The following is a 14177-nucleotide window of genomic DNA, read 5'->3' on the forward strand; positions in this document are numbered from 1 at the left end:
GCTTAATGATCTCAGAGCTGTAGCTAGTTCTTAAAAAGATGATATAACCGACTTCAAAGAAAAAAGCATAAGTTTCATATCATTTTCGTTCACAAGTGCAAAAAAAAGGCAACTACACGTGGTGTTCCCAGGCGGTCACCAATCCGGTATATTCAGAGTGGTATGGCAGTTGCCTATAAATTATTAAATAACCGGGTAATAAACAAGTAATTATGAAATGAGTACTCCTTATGTGATGTGAATGACATTCTTCAAAATTGTTTAGACGCGTCGTTATAGGGGGATAGTCTTTATTTTCTACGCTCACTGGATGTGATTCAAAATTGACAAAAATGTCTACTTGGGTTATTGTATTTTTTTACTTTAAAATGGTTCAAAAGTATTCAAATCTGGTCATCTGTGAGGTTTACGAGTTAATTTTAGCACTAAAAATAGTAAAAAACAGGACTTTTGTACTAGTATTAACTGACGTTCAATTTTTTAGACTATAGGTACCTAGTGTAAAACTGATCATTCAATTGAAACTTTTTTTTTATTCAATTAAACACTGGTAACAGTCCGAATTTTCGAATTAATTTAATTCTAAAAATTAGTGTTCAAGACTAATATCGTAACATTTAATGCCAAAATGTTTAATTTTATCAATACAAAGTCTGAAACTTAACTTTTACTATCAAGTAAAAGTTAAGAAGTCAATTTAATACTGAGAAAGCGTGAAATGGCATGTAAAATGTCTATGGTAAATGTAAAAATAGTTTTTTAAGTCTGCTATGTCAAAAACTTGGTAAAGATAACCCTAAAACTCGATTTTCCAAGCTGAAAGCAGTTTTAAAGCCCTAAAAATAGTCAAGAGTTGTAAGAAAATTAAAAGAAAAGTAAAAAAAAAGTTAGTCTTCAAGTCAATTTTCATGAATCTGATGTCAATATCTTGTATTTAAGACTATTGTTACGATTTTCCCGTGGGTTTACACAAAGTCGATTTAACTCAACAATTAATAAATTTATTTACACAAAACACTCGGTACAATAATTAATTCAGCTACTAAAAACACTACTACAATACAATTATTCCACTATTTAAACTTTACCGCGTTCCCAAAAACACTACTACACTACTACGCCGTCGTCGACACCGCTTCTTTTATATTCACAAACCACGTTCTAGAATGACCGCAAAACGCTTCGCGATTTGCCTCGAATATCAAAGATGCTTCCAGGTGTCGCTTCCTAACTGTGACCTACTTTCAAACGCGCCCGGCCAGATATTGCGGCGCATCGGTTTCATCGAGTATCGAGCATAGTAGGCCCAAACCGTAACACTATTTTCAAGACTAAAATATTCAAATGTATTTTCAAACTATGAAAACTTACTTCAAACGCAAATTTTAAGCTTTTGATGTCACTTATCATTGGTTCAGAGTCACTTTTTGGTGTCCAAGTCAATTTTCAAGGTTGAAATGTGTAAATTTGTAGTAAAAAATTCTAGATAAAGTAGTTTTTCATGGCTACAAGTCAATTTTCACTACTAAAGTTTTTCAACTTATCTGAAAACTGTAACGACTGACTACAAAAACAGTTTTTAAGCCTGTCAAGTCAATTTGCACAGTTTCCAAGTCAATTGTCTAAAGTCTAAAGTTTTTCAATTTGTCTGAAAACTGTGAAAACTGATTACAAAGACAATTTTTAAGCCTCTCAAGTCAATTTTCACCGTTTTCAAGACTATTTTTAAGTTGGGTTGGATTGGTTTTGGGTCTTTGAACGTAATAACTCAATTATCTCGTAAACAAAGTTTCAAATCAGAATTTTATATGAGATACTTATTTTGTCAAATTGAACAAGTAAAGTAAAAAGACTAAAAATAAGGCAGAAAAATTAAAACCATCTTTCGGTATTTACACCACTGGACAGTTTCGACTCATTAACATCACATAATGAGCATTAATTTCATATGTATTTGTTCTAAATCTGATTATAGGCCACTGAAATGAACAATATATTTTTTTTTAGTTAATAAACAAAGAATCCTATATCATGTATTTGCACTTGACCTAGTTTTAAATAAACACATGATACTTGCACTATTTTGCTGTCTCAGCAAAGAACCTAGGTCAGAAATAGCGTCACTGGCTTAGAAAATTGTTATTACTCACTGCAACTATACAAACTATATACTGTTACGATTTTCCCGTGGGTTCACACAAAGTCAGTTTAACTCAACAATTAATAAATTTATTACACTTCAAAACACTCCGTACAATAATTAACACAGCTACTAAAAACACTACTACAATTCCACAATTATTCCACTATTTAAACTTTACCGCGTTCCCAAATTCACTACTACACTACACTCTACTGACCACGCCGTCGTCAACGCGGCTTCTTTTATATTCGCAAACCACGTTCTAGAATGACCGCGAAACGCTTCGTGATTTGCCTCGATTCTTCCAGGTATGCCGCTTCCTAAGTGTGGCCTACTTTAATACGCGCCCGGCCAGATATTGCGGCGCATCGGTTTCATCCTGACTCGAGTATAGTAGGCCCAAACCGTAACACTGCCCCCCTCTTAAAGCTGATCGTCCCGATCCGCTTCATCTAGTCCCTGGTATTTCTTGAGTCTGTCCAGATGGACAATTTTCATCTTGCCTTTGGGGCTGCGTTGGACTCTGTACGCGACGTCATTTAACCTTTTTACCACATGGTAAGGTCCCTCCCAGTGTCGTTGCCATCTTTGACTTAATCCTTTGCTCCTCCTGGGTTGAAACATCCACACAGCATCACCTTCCTTATAATTGCCACCAGTTGGTCTGTGGTCCAGTGTCATCTTCATACGGTCGTTGTTTGGTTTCATCTTCTCTCTCTCAGGTTCCCGAATTGTGATGGATTCCTTCTGTAACGAACACTGGTCACACCGTTTACACCATTCCTCAACGTCCTTTCTGAAGTTAATCCAGTAAAACCGATCTCTTATTCTAGCCAAAGTCTGGTTTACTCCAAAGTGTCCTTCTCCGCGACTGTAGTTCTCGCAGCACATTCTCTTTGCAGGAATTGGGCACTATTGTTTGGTAAACAAAGCGTTTTCCGTCTGGACTTTCCCATTTGCGAGTAATTAAGTCATCTCGCAGTCGAAGCGAATTCCACTGTAACCAGTAACCCCTTACTGTTGGTCCATATCTGGAAATCTGTTGCCAATCCGGTTTCAAATCCTTCTCCAACCATCTTCTGATTACTTTCAAATCAGAGTCTGAGCGCTGTCCTTTTATTATGTCTTCCTTAGAAACGCTGCTCTTCATTCTTCTTGTAGCCTCTTTATCCGTCACCTTCGCGATTTGACCAATCCTCCAACCATTATGAATTTGTCCTTTCCGGTACCTTAAGTCACTATCCAAAGCTTGACGATCCTCTACATATCGCGGTAAATGTCTTTCCGGATTCTTCATTTCCTGCTCCTGGTTACGCCAGTTCCGCGGGGTCGGTAAACGAGACTGCTGTCTGCAATTCCATTGGTAATGTCCTTTACGTCCACAAATATAACATGTAATATTTCTTTTAACAGAGGAGTTCCGGTGATTTGTTCTGATGTCCTGATTTCGTCGACACTGTGGGTTTGGAGAACAAGACCGCTGTCTGCAATTCCTTCTAATGTGTCCCGTACGTCCGCATCGATAACACTCCACTCTCGTGATCGGACGTGATCGTTCTAACTGTGTGGAAAGACCATTTCCTAATGCTGCCACTTGTTGCACTATTTGGCCGACCATTGATTCAATTTTATCTATTGATGTAGCAACATGATCGGCTGGCGGTTCTCTCTCCTCTTGAATAGTCACGGCCCTGATTTTTGGCTTTAAGTCGTTGCACGCAGCTTCAACTTCCAGCGCTCGAATCAGTAATTCGCTGCTGTTGGTCCCTTTGAACATCTTCAGCATTTTCTTTACCTCCGGGTCTCGAATCCCATCTACAAAATACTGTGCCACAAGTTCTTCTTGGATTTCATCCGGGACGGCTGGGTAAGCCAGATGCACAAGGCGACGAATTTCGGACTCAAACTCTTGTAAATTTTCACCAGGTTTCTGCAGTCTTGCCTTTAATTGTGTTTGGTACACTCCTTTCCTATGCTGATCCCCATAACGTCGTTCTAATGCAGCTACTAATGCGTCATAGTTGCTTTGTTGGGCGATAGGCAGAGTCTGTAACAGCTCCAATGCAGGTCCTCGTAATGCCACCACCAGTGCTACAGCCATTTCCTCGTTACTCCATCTATTTGCATTTGCAGCGGCCTCAAATTGGAGTTGATACGTTGCCCATGAAGTTTGACCATCATATGTGGGGGGCTTGATCTTGTTGAGCCCGTTTCCGGTGATCACTGTAGAGTTGGGTCCTCTGCTGTCAATTTTCTGCTCTAAGTCGCGTAGCTTTATCTCAACATCATTCTGAATTTTATTAATGTCGTCCCGAACATCATTAATGTCTTCCCGAACATCCTTTAATTTTTCCTCAACATCACACTCCATCTTTTTAAGACTATCGGATACATACTCTTGGATTTCTGTCTTGTTCCGTGCTAGAACGTTCAATATTTCTACGTTACGTTTTTCTTGCCGCTCTCTATCTTCTTGACGCATTTCTATATCTTGTTGTAGCATTCTTTCTTGTTGTTGTCGAATCCTTTCTTGTTCTTCCTTCTCTTGTTGTCGAATCTTTTCTGTTTGTTGTCGAATCCTTTCTTGTTCTTCCTTGTCTTGTTGTCGAATCCTTTCTTGTTCTTCTTTGTCTTGCTGTCGAATCTCCTCTTGTTTTCCAAGCATTGCCATAATAGCTGCAAGTTGGGCCTCCATGTTTGCACTTTGACGTCTTGTTATTGGCATAAAATAAATTTAACACACCACTGTTCCGAAAATCTCTAGTCCGGTTCTGAACACAAGTCTTTAACCCGAAGTTTAGTTCAAATTCACGTCGCACTAAAGTCTGATCGCACTTCTGACACCAATTGTTACGATTTTCCCGTGGGTTCACACAAAGTCAGTTTAACTCAACAATTAATAAATTTATTACACTTCAAAACACTCCGTACAATAATTAACACAGCTACTAAAAACACTACTACAATTCCACAATTATTCCACTATTTAAACTTTACCGCGTTCCCAAATTCACTACTACACTACACTCTACTGACCACGCCGTCGTCAACGCGGCTTCTTTTATATTCGCAAACCACGTTCTAGAATGACCGCGAAACGCTTCGTGATTTGCCTCGATTCTTCCAGGTATGCCGCTTCCTAAGTGTGGCCTACTTTAATACGCGCCCGGCCAGATATTGCGGCGCATCGGTTTCATCCTGACTCGAGTATAGTATACAATACTTATTTTTAGAGTATAGTAACAATACTTATTTTTACGATACCCAATTACTCGATTCAGGCAAATGCGAGCCTGTAAACTGGTCCTTCAAAAACTTCAACATCTTCATTTTTCGGAGGGTCGTAGTGTCAGGGGCAGAGCTGGGGTGTGACTACTGATATGAAGATAAGTAGTCCGGGATCAAACGGGGCGCCTCCAACATTTCACGTTAAGGGGTAGCCCAGAGGGAAGAGAACTCAGGTTTCCACAAATAACCCTCTTTATTTGAGAAGTCAGTTGGTACAGTAATCTTATCCCCAGATCGTGATCGTTATCCCAAGATGGTGAAGAGCATGATGTGGAATGATGCTCAGAGTTGATGGGAGGTTCACGGAGGGCAAACGTTTTATCGGGGATGAATGAACCCTAGACTCGTGTCCGAAGGCATTCACCGGGCCGGTAAAGACGTTATGGATCTAGCAAAGAGAGGTAAGTAGGTGCGGCAACTCTTGCTGCACGCCCACACTATTTCCTTTGCTAGGGCTGATACTCGGGTGTGGCACTTGGTCACCTATTGCTCCACGTTGCGTTGCACAACGGGCGTACCCAGACTAACCCAGAGATCAGTCAGTGACCTCCTTCTGGGGAAGACCCCAGAGTTCGGTGATTTGTACGTGCTTTTGGTGCTGTATTTATACTTACATCATGACCCCAATTCGCCGATCTTGCTTACACAGACATTGTATTGGGGGAGACCGAGGCAATATTTGGTAACGGAACATAGTGTAATTTCTATGTTACAATATCAACACCAATGCAAATTGACGATGAAGCAGTGTATTCATTTTATACTCATTCAACGCTACTAAAATTCCAAATACCCCACAACTAGACAATCTCCCACAAGACATCATCGAGTTAATCAAATTTAAAAACAAAATCCGTAAAAAATGGCAACGTATTTGGAGGGAGATTACAAGAGCGCAAATATCGGCCGTTGCATCCTCTATTAAGCAAAAAATTCGTGCTCACAGAAATAAATGTTGGTCGAAAACCCTTAGTGACTCAACAACCTAACAGTCGCTTTGGTAAATGACCAGAAAACTTAATAAACAGCACGAAAAACTTGCTGTCATTTTCTATAATGGAGTCGACTATCTGTCAGATTTTTGAACTTTGCACTAACATGGAAAAAGTATATAGCGAATTACCAGACAAAACCACCGAACAAAAGCATATCACTGAAACTAACTACAAATTCACTCTTTAAACTTATCCAATTCCTTCTCGTGTTATGGAAAAACTCTTAGTAACTCCTAAAGAAATCTATGACATCTTAAAAACATTCCCAAACAATAAAGCCCAAGGCCCAGATGGTATTCTTTACCGCCTGCTTAAAAATCTTCCCCAAAAAGCAATTGTGCAACTTATGCATATTGTACCGTCGTACTCCTTAATAACACACTTCTTGTACAACACTGTATATTGTTTACAAACAATAAACTGACACTGACTTTTAACCTCGTTATCTGACAACTTCGACTTCACTACAACCATCAACTCAACAACTAACTAACCAGGCCTGGTTCAGCTGCTTATATAGGCTTCCATGGTTTCTAGAAAGTTCCCAAATATTTATGAAATTGACTTTCTCACACTCATTAAGCTATAACATAAATCTCTCTCTATATAAGCAACGGAGCCAGGATTTTCTAGAACACAGACAAAAGAATGTAGAACGTAAAGAAAGCAACGTAACATACAGGGGTAACAACAAATAACTAAAGAAATCCTAACTAATAAACCTAACACTGCCCCCCTCCTAGAGTTGATCGTCCCGATCATCAACTTCACCAGCTTTGGGTCGGTAAGGTGCAAGTCGATCCAGGTGAACTATTTTCATTTTCGCCCGATGTCCTCGCTGTATTCTGTAGACGACGTCGTTCAGACGCTTTATAACGTCGTAGGGTCCCTCCCATGACTTCTGTAGCTTCGGTGACTTTCCTTTCTTTCGAGCAGGATTGTATAACCAGACCTGATCACCGGCTTGGAATCCGCTGCTGTTGGCCCTTTTGTCATATCTTGTCTTTAGTCGGTCGCTTGCAAATTTCAACTTCTGCCGGACTTCCTCATGGATCACGTGCAAGCGTTGCGCCAATTTTTCTGAATAGCTATCACAAGAGGCTGGGGGTTCTTCCGGTCGTCCAAAAAGAAGATCCATTGGCAAACGAAGCTCCCTTCCAAAGACAACAGTAGTTGTCTAGTGTCCGGTTGAAACGTTCCACCATTCCGTCTGACTGTGGGTGTAATTGAGTAGTTCTGGTTTTCTTAATTCCCAATCGGTCACACACTTCCGTGAATACTGCCGATTCGAAATTACGCCCTTGATCCGAATGCAGCTCCCTCGGTACTCCAAATCTGCAGAAGAAGTTGTCAACCAGAACTTCTGCTACAGTAGCGGCTTCCTGGTTTGGTATTGCGTACACTTCTGGCCATTTGCTGAAGTAGTCCATTGCGACCAAGACATAGCGATTTCCGGAATTAGTTTTGGGAAAAGGTCCAGCTACATCAACGGCAATCCTCTCAAACGGAGCTCCGACATTATACTGCTTCATACATCCTCGGCTCCGAGTTTTGGGACCCTTGCTACTGAAACAGTCTGCGCAACGCCGACACCAATCTTCTACATCTGAGCGGCTTTGTAGCCAATAGAACCTTTCCCTAACTTTATATAACGTTTTGTTGATGCCAAAGTGCCCTCCACCAATTCCATTATGGGCTTCTTTCAGTACGTCACTAACTCGGTTTCTTGGCAGAACTACCTGAAGTCGTTCTTCTTTCCCATCCGGACTTTCCCATTTTCTTTTTAGTAAATCTCCATCAATAATAAGGGACTCCCATAATGCCCAATATCCCTTTAATGTTGGAGACTTAGCGGAAATCTCCTCCCAATTTGGTCTTTCTCCACGCTCTTTCCAGTTAATTATCTGTCCTAAATCGGGGTCTTCTCGTTGATCGGCAGCCAAGTTTTCCCGATCCCATGCGACGTCATTTTTCAGAGCGGTCCTTCGACAAGGCTTTCCAAATTCAGCTATTTCCAGCCGTTTACAGTGATTGCAACCTTCCACACAAGGTCTTCGTGACACTGCGTCCGCGTTTTCGTGCAAACGTCCCTTTCTGTGTTCAATCTGGAAGTCATATTCTTGAAATCTTTGCAACCATCGAGCTATTTGTCCTTCTGGATTTTTGAATTGAAATAGCCATTTCAGAGAGGCATGGTCCGTCCTTAGTCTGAATCGTTGTCCGTACAGGTATTTGGGAAACTGCTCGACTGTTTTCACTACGGCTAACAGCTCCTTCCTGGTTACGCAATAATTTCTCTCTGGCTTTGATAGTGATTTGCTGAAATAGGCGATCACTCGTTCTTCACCATCTTGGATTTGAGATAAAACTCCGCCTAAACCAATATTACTAGCATCTGCGTCCACAATAAACTCTTCCCCAGGTCGTGGAAAAGCCAAAACTGGTGGAGAACAAAGGGTTACTTTCAGTTCTTCCATGGCTTCCTGACATGCTGTAGTCCATTCGAAGGGCTGGTTATTCTCCGTCAATTTGTGTAGGGGTCTGGCTATATCAGCAAATCCACGAACAAACCTTCTGTAATAGGAACACAATCCCAGAAAACTTCTTAATTCGTGATTGTCTTTCGGAACAGGCCAATTTTTTACAGCTTCAGTTTTCTTCGGGTCGGTTTTTACTCCTTTTGACGATATAACGTGTCCCAAGTATTCGACTTCTTCTTCTTCTTCTTCAAAAGTGTTTAGTGGAAACAATATGACACGCAACCAAAAAAAAAGTCTGCCCCGATAATGCAAAAAAAAATTAGAAAAACGTTGGCTAAACTGTGAAGTTTGATTTAAATAACAAATTGTTGCTTTGTTATTACTACTTAATCCTTTGAGGTTTGTTACAGAATGTGAGACCTAACATTTGTAAAACCCTTTCATTATTTTAATTTTAGTTAGCTTTTCCACTGCAGCCCAAACAGACCTAAACAATGGAGATATTACCACAACAACCGTCAATGCATTTAAAACGTAATTAACTTCTGAAGTGGTCCTTTCCCTTAGAAGAGGACTACTTGACTTAACGGGAACTGTTTGGAGAACTGCTGAAATTAACCGAAGCCGTTACGATTGACAAAAAGGGAACTAAAGGAACTTTAATTGGTCTGGAAAGTTTCATTGATTGATTGAGTGTCGAGTAGTTACTGGACATGTTTTGTTTAAGCTTGAAAAGCTGCTGGTACAAATAGCAGTACATCTTCGTAATGAATAATATTGTTACGATTTTCCCGTGGGTTTACACAAAGTCAGTTTAACTCAACAATTAATAAATTTATTTACACTTCCAAAACACTCCGTACAATAATTAACTCAGCTACTAAAAACACTACTTCAATTCCACAATTATTCCACTATTTAAACTTTACCGCGTTCCCAAATTCACTACTCCCGCCGTCGAAAACCGCTTCTTTTATATTCGCAAACCACGTTCTAGAATGACCGCAAAACGCTTCGCGATTTGCCCCGAATATCAAAGATTCTTCCAGGTGTGGCGCTTCCTAACTGTGGCCTACTTTAACACGCGCCCGGCCAGATATTGCGGCGCATCGATTTCATCCCGAATCGAGTGCTCGTTCAGAAGTATCGAGCATAGTAGGCCCAAACCGTAACACTGCCCCCCTCTTAAAGCTGATTGTCCCGATCCGCTTCATCTAATCCCTGGTATTTCTTGAGTCTGTCCAGATGGACAATTTTCATCTTGCCTTTGGGGCTGCGTTGGACTCTGTACACGACGTTGTTTAACCTTTTTACCACATTGTAAGGTCCCTCCCAGTGTCATTGCCATCTTTGACTTAATCCTTTGCTCCTCCTGGGTTGAAACATCCACACAGCATCACCTTCCTTATAATTGCCACCAGTTGGTCTGTGGTACAGTGTCATCTTCATACGGTTGTTGTTTGGTTTCATCTTCTCTCTCTCAAGTTCCCGAATTGTGATGGATCCCTTCTGTAACGAACACTGGTCACACCGTTTACACCATTCCTCAACGTCCTTTCTGAAGCTAATCCAGTAAAATCGATCTCTTATTCTAGCCAAAGTCTGGTTTACTCCAAAGTGTCCTCCTCTACGACTGTCATGTAGTTCTCGCAGCACATTCTCTTTGCAGGAATTGGGCACTATTATTTGGTAAACAAAGCGTTTTCCGTCTAGACTTCCCATTTGCGAGTAATATAGTCATCTCGCAGTCCAAGCGAATTCCACTGCAACCAGTAACCCCTTACTGTTGGTCCATATCTGGAAATCTGTTGCCAATCCGGTTTGAAATCCTTCTCCAACCATCTTCTGATTACTTCCAAATCAGAGTCTGAGCGCTGTCCTTTTATTATGACTTCCTTAGAAACGCTGCTCTTCATTCTTTTTGTAGCCTCTTTATCTGTCCCCTTCGCGATTTAACCAATCCTCCAACCATTATGAATTTGTCCTTTCCGGTACCTTAAGTCACTATCAAAATCTTGACGATCCTCTACATATCGCGGTAAATGTCTTACCGGATTCTTCATTTCCTGCTCCTGGTTACGCCAGTTCTGCGGGGTCGGTAAACGAGACTGCTGTCTGCAATTCCAGCGGTAATGTCCTTTACGTCCACAATTATAACACGTAATGTTTCTTTTAGCAGAGAAGTTCCGGTGATTTGTTCTGATGTCCTGATTTCGTCGGCACTGTGGGTTTGGAGAACAAGACCGCTGTCTGCAATTCCTTCTATAGTGTCCTTTGCGTCCACATCGATAACATTCCACTCTAGTGATCGGACGTAATCGTTCTAACAGTGTGGACTGACCATTTCCTAATGCTGCCATTTGTTGCACTAATTGGCCGAACATTAATTTAATTTCATCTATTAATGTGGCAACATGATCGGCTGGCGGTATTCTCTCCTCTTGAATAGTCTCTGGCTTTAAATCATTGCACGCAGCTCCAACTTCCAGCGCTCGAATCGGTAATTCGCTGCTGTTGCTCCCTTTGAACATCTTCAGCATTTTCTTTACCTTCGGATCTCGAATCCCTTCTACAAAATACTGTGCCACAAATTCTTCTTGGATTTCCTCAGGGACGGCTGGGTAAGCCAGATGCACAAGGCGATGAATTTCGGCTTCAAACTCTTGTAAATTTTCGCCAGTTTTCTGCTGTCTTGCCTTTAATTGTGTTTGGTACACTCCTTTCCTCTGCTGATCCCCATAACGACGTTCTAATGCAGCTACTAATGCTTTATAGTTGCTTTGTTGAGCGATAGGCAGAGTCTGTAACAGCTCCAATGCAGGTCCTCGTAATGGTCCACCACCAGTGCTACAGCCATTTCCTCCTTACTCCATCCGTTTGCATTTGCAGCGGCCTCAAATTGGAGTTGGTACGTTGCCCATGAAGTTTGACCGTCGTATGTGGGAGGCTTGATCTTGTTGAGTCCGTTTCCGGTGATCACTGTAGAGCTGACTCCTCTGCTGTCAATTTTCCGCTTTAAGTCGCGTAGCTTTTTCTCGACATCATTCTGAATTTTATTAATGTCCTCCCGAACATCATTTATGTTCTCCCGAACATCATTCTGAATTTTTTTGAGACTATGGGTTACATACTCTTGGATTTCTGTCTTGGTCCCCGCTAGAACGTCCAATATTTCTACGTTACGCTTTTCTTGCCGCTCTCTGTCTTCTTCTTTGTCTTGTTGTCGAATCCTTTCTTGTTCTTCCTTGTCTTGTTGTCGAATCCTTTCTTGTTCTTCTTTGTCTCGTTGTCGAATCTCTTCTTGTTTTTCAAGCATTGCCATAATAGCTGCAAGTTGGGCCTCCTTATTTGCACTTTGACGTCTTGTTATTGGCATAAAATAAATTTAACACACCACTGTTCCGAAAATCTCTAGTCCGGTTCTGAACACAAGTCTTTAACCCGAAGTTTAGTTCAAATTCACATCGCACTAAAGTCTGATCGCACTTTTGACACCAATTGTTACGATTTTCCCGTGGGTTTACACAAAGTCAGTTTAACTCAACAATTAATAAATTTATTTACACTCCAAAACACTCCGTACAATAATTAACTCAGCAACTAAAAACACTACTACAATTCTACAATTGTTCCACTATTTAAACTTTACCGCGTTCCCAAATTCACTACTCCCGGCGTCGACACCGCTTCTTTTATATTCGCAAACCACGTTCTAGAATGACCGCAAAACGCTTCGCGATTTGCCTCGAATATCAAAGATTCTTCCAGGTGTGGCGCTTCCTAACTGTGGCCTACTGTACACGCGCCCGGCCAGATATTGCGGCGCATCGATTTCATTCCGAATCGAGTGCTCGTTCAGAAGTATCGAGCATAGTAGGCCCAAACCGTAACAATATTGTCATATATTGCCGTCAAAATAATTGAAACTATTATAAATAAACATCACTGTGACTGAACACCTAAAGTAAGAATATAAAACGTAATTTACGGTTTCATTATATATGTATTCACTTAAGAAAACATTTCTTTGCATTCATAATTCTTTATTTTGTAATTTTGTGGTTTGGTCCCTCTTCTTTTCTTCCATTAATAGCTACTTTTAGTTTGCTTACTGTCAGCGGGCTGTCGTGGTGAAGTTCGAAATACGGTCAATAATTCTGATCGTTCGAAGTTTGAGGTCAAATTTTGACATTGTCAATATGCTGACAAAAAACATCAGTATTCAACATTCAACTTAATACTGATAAAGCTCGCTTCAATATATCATCATTTAAAAACTGACAATATTCAATACTGACAGTAATACTGATCGTGTGAGGGCCGCCTTTCAGTGCGGCTAATTTTGTGTTGAATTGAATTTCAATAGTAGTTTTCAAGTATTTTGCCTTTTTTGTTTAAAATGTTTAATTTTTGAGTGTCAATTTCCCGTTGGTTGGAACTAGGAGGTTCGGTGTGCTTCGATTGTTTTTCCACCGCGGTTTCCGGTATGTCCGTATGTTCTCTAATTAGTTAATAGTGAAGCTTTAGCTTCACCAGTCAGTCAAGTTAGCTTTGAAATTTATACAGGGTAATTCAAATTCGACCCTCACCATTGGGATCTCGGAAACTATAGGAGATACGAGAAAGTTTAAATTGGGGCAAAGTTGCGCAATGTAAAGCTCAACCAAATGCAGTTTTAAAAATTTCGATTTTGCGAGTACTTCCGAAGATATCCGAAAAAAACTGAAAATTTGATTTTTTGTTTTTATTTATTTCTAATCTTATTTGAAGAGATATTCCAAAACTAAAAGCACCTTTTCATTGCCACTTTTTCTCAGCTATTCGATGATGGATTCAAATTTGCCACACGACGTTTCGTTTTTTGGCAGCCATCATCAACTTTCTTTTTTCTTATGGGCGCCATATTGGATTTTTAGCCCACCAAATAGTACGTTTTATTCTGATTTTAGTGATGTATAATAACTTATGATTTGCTTCATAAATAACAAAATAATTCAATAAAAACTATTTTTACTTTAGTTATTGGCTTTGAGTTAATGGGCCGTTTCATAAAATGTCATTATTTGACAGTACTTGTCAAACACGATAATTCGGACGATCATTAGAGCTTTTAGAGATTTTACCTTAGTTAGCTTTGAGTTAATGAGACGTTTTATGAAGATTACTTGGTAGTACTTGTCACACGCAATTGGCCTGAACATACTTAGTCACAAAGGTGTACACGTGACTTGACTTAAACCGGTTTATTCACTCGAAGAGCTTAGGCCACTC

The sequence above is a fragment of the Ips typographus genome, linkage group LG1 (assembly GCF_016097725.1).
Source record: "Ips typographus isolate SLU linkage group LG1, UJ_Ityp_2.0, whole genome shotgun sequence".
NCBI classification, from domain to species: Eukaryota; Metazoa; Arthropoda; class Insecta; order Coleoptera; family Curculionidae; genus Ips; species Ips typographus.